Genomic DNA, 16,010 nt, shown 5'->3' with positions numbered 1-16,010 from the left:
TGATGTCAACTTGCAGCTTGCATGTTGTCATTGATGATATGTTTGATATGATGATTGTCAGAGCATGGGTAGATTGTTGGAAGGTGTTGTCATTTATATAAAGTGTAGATGGATGGTGGTTGCAAATGCTATGTGTTGTGGATGCACACCTTCTTGGTGTCTGATGTCTACACTTGGTATGATGTGTTGATAACGTGCTTGATGGAAAAGATGGTATAGTAATGATATCATATTAAGATGAGGATTAGAAGCATTAAGATGAGGATTAGAAGAATTAGAATGAGGATTAGAATAATGATGATGATGAATATATGAAGTATTAAGTTGAGGATTATAAGCATGCAAATAAAGTGGATTTGATTATGATGATCTTGTGTATACTACAGGGTAGTGGTTCATATTTCTTATTTTATCTTGAGTGTGAAAATTATGTTTCTAATATATTCTGGTCTTTGGAAGATTACTGAAGTAAATAATTATAGGAATGTATGTTGAAAATAGTTTCAAAGAATGATCCACATTTCTCTATATTTGATGATATGGTCTTGTAGATTTGAATATAATATGTATGCTCTATGGAAATTGTACTCTTATTTTTTTAGGTCCTTGGTGTTCCAACCTATGTGGTTGGTAATTGTAGTTGGTATTGCAATTGATATGGCTGGTAATTGCAGTTTGTTAGCAATCTGGCTATCTGTAAGCATTGGTCCAAAAAAATCTCTACATTTCCCCGCACTAGTGTTTCTATTGTTGTAGCTTGGCAGACATGGTTAAAATATTTGTATTGTGTATCAGCTCAAGTTTTAGTTGTTGAAGTATTTCACAAGTGTAGTTAATGATGTTATGTTCATGACTATCTTTTGGCCTTAAAAAATGAAGTGTTTTGTATCAGTTTGTGTTGCGCCAACATGTTTTGATGTGACAGTGAGAAATAAGTATTTGGGAATTTATTTGGATGTTCAAGGAACATCCTTATGTGCTCAACATGATGTTGAGTGATTTGTTTGGTGTCACATTATGCCTAATACTAGTTGTTCAGGTTAATTATTGTAGTTTGGTTGACAAATCTTGTTCCGCTACTTGTGCTATGTCCTTGGGGGTTTGTGCCAGCTTTGGAGGCTCATTTAAGATACCATTGGGTCCTACCTTGGGTTGTAGGGATCTACATTGAGTTACTTCATTTAAAAAATATGATTTTAGGTCAATTGTTTATGTGGTACATGGTTCATCTACACATTACCTTGTTATTGGCTTTGGAGGATGTGTGTCAGTGTGTGTGATTTTTGGGACCACTTATAAAGTTGTAATATGATGTTTTAGGTCATCTCTATCTCTTGGATTGGATCTCTCTTATAATAATTATGTATGGTGGCCAACTTGATAGGACATATTTTTGTCCCCTATTTTGGTTGACCTAATTGAATTTTTGTAATAAAGAGGATGATATATATGGAGGATCATATTAGTATGGAGGTGGCGTGAGTTTGTGAGTTATAGTGGAAAGTGAAAGATGTGAAGTTGTGGTTGTAAAAGTGTGTGGTAAATTATTAGCGTCTAATTGCATTATAGCTTTTTGTATGAGTAGCTACATTCAAAGGAGATTTCCAGGAGTATTTTTGTTGAAGGATTATTCATCTTGACTCATATATTCATGTACCTTGCTTAGATATAGGGATTCTCCCTAGAAATTTCTTTGTGTCTTTCCCTAAAGTAATGAGTCACAACCTGCAAGTCTCTTGTATCTTTCCCTAGGGTAGTGCGCCTCAGCTTGCAAGTCCTTCCAGGAGTAGTGAACTTCCTTGGTAGTATGTCTAAAACAAACATTGTAATCTTGCTCATATATTGTGAGTTAACTCTCACCGTGGTTTTTTCCCTTTTTTGGGTTCTCCACACAGATTTTGTTTTCTCTTGTGTGTGGTGTTCATTGTTTTATATTTCATTGCTACTAATCTAACTAAGGATTCATTGGATATGAAATTGTTATTAAAATCATAAGTGATTGTTCAAGACTAACTCAACCACCTCCTCTCAATCTTGGGGTGTTCTCAACACAATAGACAAGTTGAGGAGGATTAAATACAATATGTCCATATTTGATGTGTTGCAGAGTTTCCCAACACAAAGGGAGGCCTTGATCAAATTATTAGAACCTTCCAAAGGCAACTCTACCACTCACCCATTGAAAAAGTATGCATCCAACATTAATATAGTCAAATCTATTTTGAATATGCTCAAAGATAAATTTGAAGTACCTTTATTTCTCTCAAGTGTGCAAATCTTGGGAAATAATCTACACAGTTTCCTAATAGATTCAGGAGCTTCTTGCAAAGTCATGAAATATTCTATCTATCAAAAGCTCAATCTCACTCCTCCTACCAATCGAGTTGTCATATAGCTTGATAAATCAAAAATAAAAGTGGTATGAGTCCTTAAGAAAGTGCATATCTAGATGGTTTGATCCAAGAATATAATAATATTGATTTATATGTGGTGGACATCCCCAAACTATATGAAATGTTGCTAAGTTGTGAATGGATGAAATATTTAAGAGGATGGTTTTCCACCAACTTCATTTAGTTATAGTTGCCATGGAGGGGCTTTAATAATCAAATGAAGATATATGTTGAACCAAAGATGAAACAAATGATAATAGAATAAAAATCTCCAACTGAAATAATCAACTTCATGGAGACTGACTTAGGGGTCTACAAGCTCAACCAAATATTGGCATTCAACCATAAGGAAGATAGTGATTTAGAAGGATGCCCCATCATGAGCTTACGATATTTTACTATCATTGATGGTATATTCAAGGAATTCATGAACAAGATGGCCAATAACTTGAGACAACTAGGGGTTTTGATGGATTTGTCATTCCAATTACTTCCAAGGTAGTGTCGCATTCATCATCAAGATGACTTTGAATTCACCTATCCTACTTGCCAAGATGTAATAGCACGAGTTAATATCCAATTACGTTGGGATGAAGGTGAATAATACATAAAAAATGCAAGCTAGATGTGTTAAGGTAGTTCATATAAAGACAACTTGAATGATTTCAAGTGAGAAGCACATGTTACCTCAATGAGAGATTCAACAATTAAAGTAGATAATCAACAGGAAGGCTATGTTGATAACAATCAGCTCCAATAGACCAAGATAGAAGAAAAGGAAGACACTTACTCCCCACCTTCGAAGAAAATAAACAAGCCTAAGTCTTACCATAATGAGAATGAAGGCATATGGAAGCTATGATTCAATGGATCAAATAGTAAGAAAGTATTTGGAGCAGGAGTTTAATTATTAAATGCCAAAGGAAAATCACGTGTACTAGCAATATGGCCTAATATGAAGCATTAATACATGGTTTGTTGTTGGTGCACAAAAAGGGGGTCAAGGTGTCATCAATAGAAGGTGATTCTCAATTGGTCATCTACAAAATCAGAATTCAATATGCTTGTCACGACAAATGGCTTAATCCATATTGGAATTGAATGTGGGATTTGATTGAAGACTTTGATGCCTTTAATATCATAATTATCCCATGCTGAAATAATAGTGTAGCTAACTTGTTGGCAATATCAACTAGCTTTTTGGAGTCTATGAAGAAATCTAAAATAAAGAGGTTCTCTATAGAATTGATCTCTACCCTAGAAGTGCCTAACAATATCATTAAATTTTAAGTTTTCAATGATGACAAACACTACTAGAGTTCATTATGTGTAGAAATATTTTCAAAGCACAAGTGATTAATGAAGAAGAATGAGAACTTGTTGAGATAGAAGATGAGAGGATTACCAATCTTAAGATGAATACAATTCCCAATGGGATGATTTTGCTAGAAAGGATATTTTACTAGGATGGTTCTGCTCAAAGAAAGAAGCCTCCTATAGAGTAAAGAAGAGATAAAGGTTACCTTCACAACTTAGGTAGTAAAGAAGACAAGAGAGAGGTCCTGGTTGGGAAAGTATGTACCATCAAGTGAGGGGGAATAAATTATCCAAGCCTTGAGAGATTATCGGGGGCGTGATAGCTTAAAATTATGAAGAATTGAATACTTATGACACCTTAATGATTATTCACACTATTCTAATAAGGCTCGATGCAAACCCCTTTAGGAAAAGATAGCACCCAATCAACACACTCGTAGAACCATTTATCTTGAAGGAAATGAAAAAAAATTTGAGTACGAAGATCATCTTTCTAGTGTGACATTCTACTTGAGTGGCCAATCTTGTCCTAGTAAGGAAGAAAAACTAGAGAAATCTAGCTTTGCATAGATTTTTATAAGCTCAATAGGTCTTTAAAAAATCATAATTATCCTCTACCATCCTTGGATGAAGTATTGTAGATTTTGAATGTTTCCCAAATGATGTCCTTCTTGGATGGGTATTCTAGATACAATTAAGTAATGGTTCAGAAAAAAGATAGATTGAAGACTGTTTCTACAATAAAATGGTGAATATTTGCTTACCAACGAATGCCATTGAAACTTCTAAATATTGGGGAATTTTTTTTAAGAGAAATGGATATTACCTTTAGCAATTTATTCGAGAAATGTATCACCATATACATGATGACTTAACCATATTTTCTAAGAAAAGAGTCAACCATGTCAAAGACCTCAAAAAGGTACTACAGAGATGTCAAGGTTTCGGTATCTCATTAAATCCCAAGAAGTGCATCTTTGGGGTGATGTAGGGAAAATTGATAGGCCATGTAATTTTGGAGAAAGGAATTTTCATTGATCTTGAATGCATAGAAGCTGTCCAGAGGTTGTCTTTGCCAAACATCAAGAAATAACTTAAGTCCTTTGGTAAAATCAACTTCATCTAACAATTTATTAGCAATTTTGAAGAGATCGTCCACCTACTTAACAATATGCTAAAGAAAGATGCTAAAATAGAGTAAAACCATTGAAGTAAAGAAAGCATTTGAGGAGATCAAAACCACTATAGTGAGTGCCCCTATACTTTCAAGTCTTTACTATACAAGGCCCTTCAAAATATACTCATTTGCCTCAAAACACTCCTACGATGGATTTTTCACTCAAAAGGGATCAGATGAAGACAAAGGGCCAATTTAATTTATGAGATCACCTTTAAAGGTGTAATACAGGGAAATAGGTGTTCACAATATTAGGCATGCAAACTAGGAACTAAACCTATTTCACTAAACATTACATTAGGGATAGGAGATGAAATCAATAGATTCAACTTGAATTATGTGAAGAAGGTTGAATGTTTATCACTCCTTTTAATTGAGTTGAATTTGATATTGTGAAGATGAAAATTGAATGCTTAATCTATGCCTAAAGATGGAAAATTTATGTAAATTGACATAAAAAGACATTTGTATATTTGATATAAAGTTGTAAATATAGATTTGAGATGAGGAAGATGAATGGAACTTGTAGATAGACCAAAAAAGAGGGACAATGGTGTTTCAGGAAACCCTATTCTCAAAATGTTAGATGTGAATGAAACTAACCTTTTCAAAACCAAAATTCTACTTAGAATTTACCCTAGAATTTTCATAAGTTGTTGGACATAGGTGTGTGAGGCAACCGTATCCTCTGCTTTTCATGCCTACAAAAGATAGATTTGATTGTCTCTGCCTAATTCTAGATTTATAGTTCTTGAACCTATCACCTGCAAATAGAAAAATAGGAAAAGTGATATGTATAAAGGTTTACCTAATTCAAACCCTAGGTTTGGAATTAACCCTTTAATTTAAAATTAAAATTAAAATTGAAATTGAAATGTAATGGAAGTGTAAAGTGCGTCTTTTGATGGAAGAGGATAGATCTGATTTGAAATGCTTAAAATTGAAATGTGATACCTTGATGAGTGTTTCCTTGAAGTATTCATGCAATGGTTGATGTTGTATTTAGGATGTAGGATGTCTTCAAAAATTCTTGATTATTGATTCCATGTTGAATGCTTGACCTCTCTTTCAATCTCTTAAAAATTCTTGATTTATTTCTCACTTAAATTGAATCTTTATCTTGGTAAATGGAATTGTGAACTTGTAGAGAGATGTTCAAATGAGGGGGTAAGACTTTCTTTTATACCCCACTGCATCAAGCATATTTGAAATTTTGATATAGGTTGACATGGGAATAGATTTCCCACCCATATTTCATGATCACTGTTGGGAGCAAAATTGGGCCTCTTTTGTCAAGAAAAGGGTGCCCAAGGTGCCATTGTCCATGGAAAATGGTGCCTGAGGTGCCTTTGTCTAGACAATCAAGGTTGAATACAGTTCCACAAACTAGATGCTAGGTGAAGTTTGATAATTGAAGCTGGTGTGAGCAAAATCAAACATGGTTAATGCACAAAAGGCCAAAATGAGAAAGTGAGCCCTAAGTGTGGATGAAAATTGTATAGGGATGAAATTTATGATGCTACATTTATCCCCCACTTTATCAGGAGTATGATCCTATAGTCATACTCTCAGTGAAGTACAAAATCACATTTAAAAAATTTCATCAAGATATTAAAAAGGTAAGACATACCAAGCCCCCATAGACTTGGGATCTTATCAATCTAATAAAAAGGTAAAAGGATCAAAACTTGAATAAGAGAGAGAGAGAGAGAGAGAGAGAGAGAGAGAGAGATCATGACTATGTTTACTATGAGTCATGTTTAGAAAAGATATAAATTTTGAATTAAAAAATCATTGTAAAAGATTACAAAGCAAAAGGCTCAGTTTGAAAAGTAATCTAAAAAGAGATTGGAACATGTCATGGTGTGTGATCAAAGTGTAAAAATCAAACTTTGTGATGTGTGTACTGTTAAAGCACAAATTTGCACCCTACTAAACTATAAGTTTAGCAATCTGGCCTAACATGGGATTCACTTCTGCATGTGGGCAATGCATATCCTGAAATGAAACCTCCGGTTCCTAGGCCGGTTCCTATTGGATAATCACCTGATACTCTCTGATATTGAACTAACTTTGCAGGGTAAAGGATAAGAATTGCAGAAATGAAACTTAAAACTGAAACTAAACTTAACCAGAACCTGGTGATACACCAAAATGTGAGAGATAAATGATAAAAACCGATCTCAATCTACAATATTCTACTTTAATTGATAAACACTTCTTTCCTGTTATAAGTTTGCATAAGTGTTTCATAATAAGGTGTTGAGATGAACCAATGAGGAAGAGTAATTCTTCACTCAAAAGTTTTGAACTCTTAAACACATACTATGACCTACAAACATACACACGTTCCTATATTAAGGTACTATCTGAGACAAGTAAACAAGGAGCAATATAACTCACAAATTTAACTTCATCAATCATGCTTGTACACAAAAAAAATGGAAGGAAGACGAGGCTTGATTCCATAGAATACTGCTCCAAAAGATGCTATCACATATATAATATCTCTAAATCTGAGTTACAGAATCCATGCAAAAGAAATGCTAAGGACAAGAAACTGTCTCTGAAAACACTGTTCTTGCATAAATCTGAACTAACTTTTTTCAAGTGTCCCAAGACACTAAGTACAAAACCTCCCAACTGATTGGGTCGGATGCAAGAAAAGGGCCTCAAAAAGAGGAGTCTAGAAGACACCAAAAAGGGCTACAAACATGGAAAAGTCTTCTTCAATCAATAATCAACCCAACAGATCACTAGAAATAGCCTCAAAAAGCTCAACCAAGTAATAAAAGCTCCCTAAAATGATGAAAAAGTCCAAACTCGACCCTTTGCCTAAAAGTGCTCCAACCTTCCTAAATTTACTCCATTTGATTTCAAACAACCTCATGTTCCTATTAAAATGTCCTTATCTCCAAAATTATCTCAACTCCTTTTGAATATTTCCCAAGTAGTCATGAATACTCCTATATGCTCTCCCTATGTCTCCAAACCGAAAAGGCTTCTTCAATGGTAGCCTTATCTCTCCAAAATTAACTCATCCTTCAAAATTAAGTCAAAAGACTTAGTCTCCTTTTAGCACATAGATACATCTTTTACACTTTTAATAATAATAATACTTAATTACAATTTATAATGATATTGTAATTAAATATTTTTACAAAATGATACAAGCTTAGACAAAGAAAGAAAACAAAATATATAAAAAAATAAAAAATAAAATAAAACATACTTGATAATATCGATGCTTAATGAAACATTTAAACATTGATATTATCAAATATATTTTATTAATTTTATATTTTGTTTTCACAAAGCCCAGCGGACTTGAAGAAAAGGATAAATATTACAAAGGGCTTTGTCATAACCCTAAAATCTTATACTCTTCCGCATTGACTTAGCCTTTCATTTTTTACAAAATGAAGAAAACAGCTAAAGAAGCTTTTCAAGGGTTTGAGAGATAAGGAGATGCTGCCATTGCTGTTCGGATTTCTATTGCTTTGCGAAATCTTTTGGTGAGGTTCTTCTGTGCTACTACCGCCATTATGAATTATTTCTATATGAAAAATATATGTTTGCTACTGGTGCTAAAATATTCACAAGCAAATTCAATGTAGATTTTATATTCTTCTCTTTCCTAGTGCTTTTCTAGTTTTAAAAGTGAATACATAGAGGATAAAACTTTGTCCTTCCATAAATTCCAAATGAACATCATTGTTGTTGAAGAGACTCTATTCTCCAGAAGCATTTTGGAACTATCAACCCTTTCGAAAAACTCACTCCTTCGTCATGCTCAAATGTTTTGACATCAGATCGAAGGTGCACATCAAGAACTTTACGAAGAGAAACAACTTCGAATTTGACATTTCTCATCTGGTGTGAAGATTATTTGAACAAACCCATTTTGTGCATAGCTTACAATCATTGCATTCCATGAGAAGACATCTTTTTTAGGAATACTGTCAAACAATTCACGTGCCCTGTCTATGTTTCCACATTTTGCATACATGTCTGCCAGGGCAGTTGCAACTACAACATCTGACAAAACTTTCTTTATCTTTTATGCTTTGATGGATGTCCATACCCTGTTCTAAATTTTTGATTTTGGCACATGCTGGGAGTATGCTGGCAAATGTGAAACAATCTGGTTGGAGCCCTGTTTGTTGCATTTGGTAAAATAATGTGACTGCTTTGTGAAGATACCCATGTCTTTAGTATGCTGTAATAACTGTATTCACTTTATGAGCATCTCCCAAACTTCCACACTTCACATACATGCTAATAAGCTTATTCTAAAAAGTTGTGCATGTAGAAAATACAAATATTCTGTGAGTGATGAAAAAGTGGACTTTTTCCCCTTTTGAAAAAGGTGTTCTTGAGAATGCAGGTCTCTAATAATTGAAGATATGTAGAGGAGTCTCCAGGTGAACTGAAAATGCTCCCAGACTTACCAACATAGATTGAATAACAGTGCAGATTTTCCTTGCTCCAATTAGTCATAAAATGCCATTGCTACCTTATATCTCCTGACTGTGCATTTTGATCTTATGTAGAAATGAAGTTCGAGCATGGGCTCATGACACTCATTTCATTACTAGTTGATTCTGATTTCATTGAAGTTTACTGTTTGAACATGCATTAAAATATTTCAGATACTTTGTTTCTATAACAACCTGTTGCATTGAATCATTTATCTTCACTATGTAGCATTGACCTTTTTAAATACTGTAAGGTTTCACATTGAAATAATATGTCCCTTAAAGCAGTTTATCCATTAATGCTTTATTTTTATATATATCATGACTAGTAAAGTAAAAGGTTTCATATTTAAAACAAATATGTCCCTTTGATACTTCAGTTGGTTTCTTCATCATTCCATTTTGATATTCTGAGACTAGTTACTCTAAAAAAGGTATGTCGGGCTCATACCCGAAGGGAGCCTCGGTCAGGGGCACATGCCAATTAGAGTAACTAATTATCTCCACATGAAACAAACACATTAGCATAAATATTTCTTTCTCCTGAAGCAGTGATTTGTGTCTTTATCTTTCCTGCCCTTTCGAAATAGAAATAAGATAGGATATGATAAATAGTATATTGTAGGATAATCTTTCATTGTGTAGATCTGTTGAATCTGACACCTCTTCTCTTTTGTGCAGGAAAGTAGGGGTTGTTCAGAATTTGAAGACCGAGAAAACAGTCATAAGGGCAACGGGACAACCAATAACCAGTCAAAGCAACCCAAGGCAATGACTGGTTATCCTTACACTCACTATTTGATTCTATCGTTTTCTATTTTGGATATGTACGAAAGATAGAAATGCTAAGCTCACGGCTTGTGTGAGGTTTTAAGGAATTCAGTGCATGTATAAATATGCTTCAAATGCATGAACTCAATTTGTAATCTATCATTGTTCAATACAAATGAAAATATTTTTTAAAAAACACTACAATGTACCTTCTGTAAATGCAATCATTTGATAAAAATGCATCCCTTGGCTAAAATTACATGGGTAATGAAATTTTAGGTAACATGTGTTAGTGTAGGTTTTTTTATTTTCCTTATGTTAGGGGGTATTTATTTTTCCTACACATATATTATTAAGCTTGCTTAGGTTATTAGGTGTGGTTAATATGAGGACACGTGGCGGAATACATTAGCTACATGTGTAACTCTCCACCTCACATGGGTAGTTGAGTTACACACCCTCTTTTGGCTTGTTGTGCCACCTCTCATAACCACTATTTTGTCATTTCCTAAGTGGGTTATGGGGTAGTTGGGTTTCTCACCCTCTTTTGGCCTTATGTGCCACCTCTTATAACTCCTTTTTTGTTTTCATGTAAGGAGGTTATGCCACATGTTTTGGCATTTACCAAGTAGGTAAAAACCTCCCACCTTTTATGGGGTAGTAGGTAAAACCTCCCACTTTTTATGGAGGTGGGAGTTAATGCACCTCTTGGTTGTATATGCTATTATTTTTCTATATAATAAGCAATATACTCTCACCTTCACAAGTGAAGTGATAGCTCGGTGAGAGTCTTCTCTAAATTCTCTTCTTTATCTCTATTTTTCTCTCATATCAGATTTATCTTCATTCAGCTATTTTGATCTTCGATCATCCGTTGCTTGGAGTTGCATGTGATCTATGACCGACATCAGATCCTGGCTCAATTCTTGCTTCTCACAGAATTTAACATGGTATCAGAGCCGTGTTGTCTGGTATAGCTCATTGCTTTTCTGATTTATTTGAGAGATTTGAGATTGTTAGATAGCTAATATTTTTCTTAAAAACCAAGTATGCTCTTCTCCTGCATTTTCGTGTGATCTGGAGAATCAGAACAGTTTAAAGGAAAATAAGCTTCTAGTTAAATCTGGTTTTATATATGTGTTCTTTGAGATCTGGGTGATTGCAGCATTTTTGGTAATATTGGAGGCTTCTTTAGCATTTCCAGAGTGTCCAGAAGGCTTGTGAAAATCATAAGTGACTTTTATTTCACCAAATTCAGAGTTTGGAGAACACAGTAAAAAAAAATCAGAGTACTTGACGGAAAGCTGGAAATGAGCACTCTTCATAATTGCAGGTCTTATTGAAATATTCTACCCTTCTTTGTTAGATATTGCAGGTTGAATCAGCTGAATATTTTTTTTCCCTTCTATAGATCATATCTTTCTTCTCACAACTCTATTTTACAAAAATGAATAGTTGTTGGAAAGGTATTAAGATACATTGAGCAGCTAAAAGGCTAATTTTTTCAGATTTTGTGTTAAATTTATATGTATTTAAACTTTCTATTTTGGCCATTAAAGCCTTAGAAAGCATTGTAATCTGATAAAAGCCTTGTAAATGCACTAATTATAAAGTGCCAACCTTGTAATATTTGGGGGGGGTGATTTCAAAGACTAGTGAAAAGGGGGGGTGTCTCTTGTGTCTTCTTTCTTGCACTCTTCTTGACTCTTTGCAATCTTCTTTTCTGCTATCATGGATGCATCTACAGTTCCACTTTTAACACCATATAATTACTTTGAATGGAAATCTAAGATGATAATATATCTGAAAAGACATGGATATCATTGTGTTACTATGGGACTTGAAACTGAACCTCAAGATGCTGCAGAAAAGATTAAATGGTTTAATAAATGTGATGAAGCTTTTGGTACATTGTGCATGTCAGTCTCTCCAGACCTTCTTTTTCACATTGAATCTGCTACTACACCAAATGCAGTATGGACTACTTTGGGAAACCTCTTTGGTAAGCAGGATGAACTAAGAGGTCATCAATTGGAGAATGAACTCATAGGGTTGAATCCAACCAATTTTGATACTATACAAGACTTCTTCACTAAACTTAAGTCTATAAGATTGCAGTTGGAACAGTGTGGAACTAAGAAAGATGATAAGCAACTGATCTTGAGTATTCTTTCTAAGCTTGGTCCTAACTATTCAGTGTTTGTTTCTACATTCTATGCTACCAAATGTGCCCTAGGTACCACATTCAAAATGCCTTCTTTAGATGATTTTGCTACAGAACTCACTAGGGAGTAGGACAAATTGGTTCAAATGGGTACAATAAAGCCCTCTAAGTCACATGCCTTAGTTGTAAATCAAGGCACAAAAGAATAGAAAGGGTCTAGTAAGCAAGATAAGAAACAAAAGAACCAAGGAGAGAAGAAGAAAGATCAGAAATCTGCTACTTCAAAAGCAGACAATGAGACCTCTTCATCAAAAGGTGAACAACCTAAGAAGGAGAAGGTCAAGTGTTCTTATTGTAAGAGGCTTGGTCATGATGAACATAAGTGTTTAAAGAAACAAATTGATCACCTTTCAAATCTTCTTGAAAAGAATAATATCAAGGTTCCTGATTCAGTCAAACAGAGTTCATCGGAAGGATCTTCTAAGGACATAGATAAGAGTAAGGGGAAAGGAAAGGGTAAGGCCCTAGTTGCTATTGCTTCACAACCAAATTCTTGGATAATTGACTCAGGTGCTTCACACCACATGGCTTCTTCAGAAGATGATTTCATATCTTTAGAGCCATGTTCTATGCCTTCCATCCTAATGGGTGATGACACTCCTGTTGAAGTGCATGGGAGAGGGTCTGTTGATGTGGGTGAAGGAACATTTCAAGATGTCCTTTGTGTTCCATCTTTATCAACTAATCTCCTATCTGTTTATCAGATCACTCACACTGGTTCTGGCAAGCGAGTTGAGTTCACATCAGATGTAGTGGTAATCAACGAAATGCATAATGGGTCTACTGTTGCTATGGGAAAAGCAGATCATCATTCTAGATTATATCAGTTTTCTCACTTTGTTCCTGATTCTCCTTCGATAGTTTTACTCACTCATGCAGATGAGGTGAGTTGTTTGTGGCATCAACGGTTTGGCCACTTGAACTACCATTACTTGCAACAACTCAGTCAACAAGAAATGGTTTCAGGGTTGCCTTCTATTCGATTTTCTGATGGAGTTTGCCAGGGGTGCATTCTTGGTAAGCATCCAGAGGAGAAGTATGATAAAGGTAAAGCTTGGAGAGCTACACAACTATTGGAGTTGGTACATAGTGACTTGGCAGGACCATTTCCACAACCATCTTTCAGCAAGGCTAGATATGTCTTGACATTTATTGATGACTTTTCCAGATATACATGGGTTTACTTTCTCAAACAAAAGTCTGAAGTCTTTGAAAATTTTCTAGATTTCAAAGCTTTTGCAGAGAAACAATCTGGGAAGTTCATCAAGATTCTGTGTACAGATAATGGGGGTGAATATGTTAATAATCAGTTTGAACAGTTTTGTGCTTCAGAAGGTATCAACATGCAGCACACAGTTCCATACAGTCCTCAACAAAATGGTGTAGCAGAACGAAAAAATAGGTCCTTGAAGGAGATGGCTAATTGTATGATTCACTCCAAGTCTTTGGCACCTCAGTATTGGGCAGAGGCCATCAACTGTGCGTGTTACATCCAGAATCGAGTTCCTCATAAAGCTGTGAAGGGGGTAACTCCCTTTCAAGCTTGGACTGGTCAAAAACCCACAGTTAAACACTTTAGAGTGTTTGGTTCTCTTGCATGGGCCCACATTCCAGCTGAAAAACGCAAGGCTATGGATCCGCAGAGTAAGCCTTGCATATTTGTTGGATATCCAGATGATGTCAAAGGGTATAGGCTTCTCCATCCCACTACTCATGAGTTGTTCATCGAGAGGAGTGTTCGTTTTGAGGAGAGTTCTTCTAGTTCTTCTCATACCACCTCTCCATCCACTATCACATTGGAGAAATTGCATTATGATGACAGTTCTTCAGAGGATCTTAATCCTCCTAATCTTGATGAGGAGTCTTCCTCCTCTATTTCAGATGGTGACAGTGATGATAAGGATTCACATTCCTCTCATAGTCATCATTTCGAGGCCGATGATTCTCCCCCAGACTCTCTAGCCTCAGTGCCTCTTTGGGCTCGACAAACTTTTGAGTCAGCAAGAGATTGGCTTGGCGATCCATTAGATACTAGAAGAACAAGGTCACAATTTCAGCAAGCTCCACATCTCTTCATTGCTTCAGCTTCTGATCCACAGTCCTTTCGAGAAGCTTTAGGTGTTCCTGAGTGGGATGCTGCAATGCAAGAAGAGTTCAATTCCTTGGAAAGGAATCACACATGGGATTTAGTTCCTCTTCCTAAGGGAAGGAAACTTGTTCAATGCAAGTGGATCTATCGAACAAAATTTGCAGCGGATGGGTTGGTTGATAAGTATAAGGCTCGCTTGGTAGCAAAAGGTTTTTCCCAAGTTCCAGGGGCTGATTACTCTGAGACTTTTGCTCCAGTTGCTAAGATGAATTCCATCCAACTTGTTCTTGCTATAGCTGCAGCCCATCATTGGGAAGTTCATCAGATGGATGTGAAGAGTGCATTTCTTCATGGTGACCTTTAGGAGGAAATCTACATGGAGCAACCACAGGGGTTTGTTCAGGATCCTTCACTTGTGTGTCAACTTCGAAAGTCTCTCTATGGCCTCAAATAGGCTCCTCGAGCTTGGTATGCCAAGATGGACTCATTCCTTCTGACAGTTGGTTTCACTCGGTGCCATTTTGATCCAAACGTATACATTCTGCAACAGGATGAAACTCTCACATTTTTGGTTCTCTATGTTGATGACTTGTTACTCATAGGGAGTCACTCATCCACCATCAAAGCAGTGAAAATTGCTCTACATGATAGATTTTTGATGTCAGACTTGGGTCTTCTGCATTACTTCTTGGGAATTGAGATCACTCAATCATCTTCAGGAATCTTCCTTGGACAACCCAAGTATGCACTTGATATGCTCTCCAGATTTCACATGGCTGATTGTAAGCCTGCACCTACTCCATTTTTGTCAGGGGTCAAACTTGAGGCTAAGTGCTCTTCACCCTTGGTTGATGGCACTTTATATCGACAACTTGTTGGAAGCCTCATTTATTTGACTCATACGAGACCCGACATTTCTTATGCTGTGGGCATGGTCTCTAGATTCATGCAGGAGCCACATGAGTTGCATTGGAAAGCAGTTAAGCGGATCCTCCACTACATTCAGGGTACTCACAATTATGGAATTCAGTATGTAGCAGGTGTGGATATTGACTTGGTAGGATATACGGATTCAAATTGGGCAGGTGATTCTTAGGATCGCAAGTCTACTTCTGGGTATTGCTTCTCACTTGGTTCTAGTCCAGTTTGTTGGTCGAGCAAGAAGCAGTTTGCAATTGCTCTTTCATCGATAGAGGCCGAGTATCGAGGGGCAATAAATGCCACCATTGAGGCTATTTGGCTTCAAAATATTCTTACTGAGTTTGGTATTCCAATCAGAAAGCCTACCATCATCTTTTGTGATAATTAGAGTGCTATACAGATCTCAAGAAATCCAGTTCATCATCAGAGGACGAAACACATTGAGAGACATATGCACTATATTCGGGAGCTCATTCAGGAAGGCATCATTGATCTTAAGTATTGTTCTACATCGGAGCAAACTGCGGACATCTTCACCAAACCTTTCACTGAAAGCAAGTTCCTTCATTTGCGATCTTTGCTTGGGATGCAAAAGGTGTCTACTTCAGGAGGGGCTTCTTAGTCCTTCATTCTTTCTCTC

This window comes from Cryptomeria japonica, chromosome 1, assembly GCF_030272615.1.
Source record: "Cryptomeria japonica chromosome 1, Sugi_1.0, whole genome shotgun sequence".
In the NCBI taxonomy this organism is placed as follows: Eukaryota; Viridiplantae; Streptophyta; class Pinopsida; order Cupressales; family Cupressaceae; genus Cryptomeria; species Cryptomeria japonica.
This window is presented reverse-complemented; position numbering follows the sequence as displayed.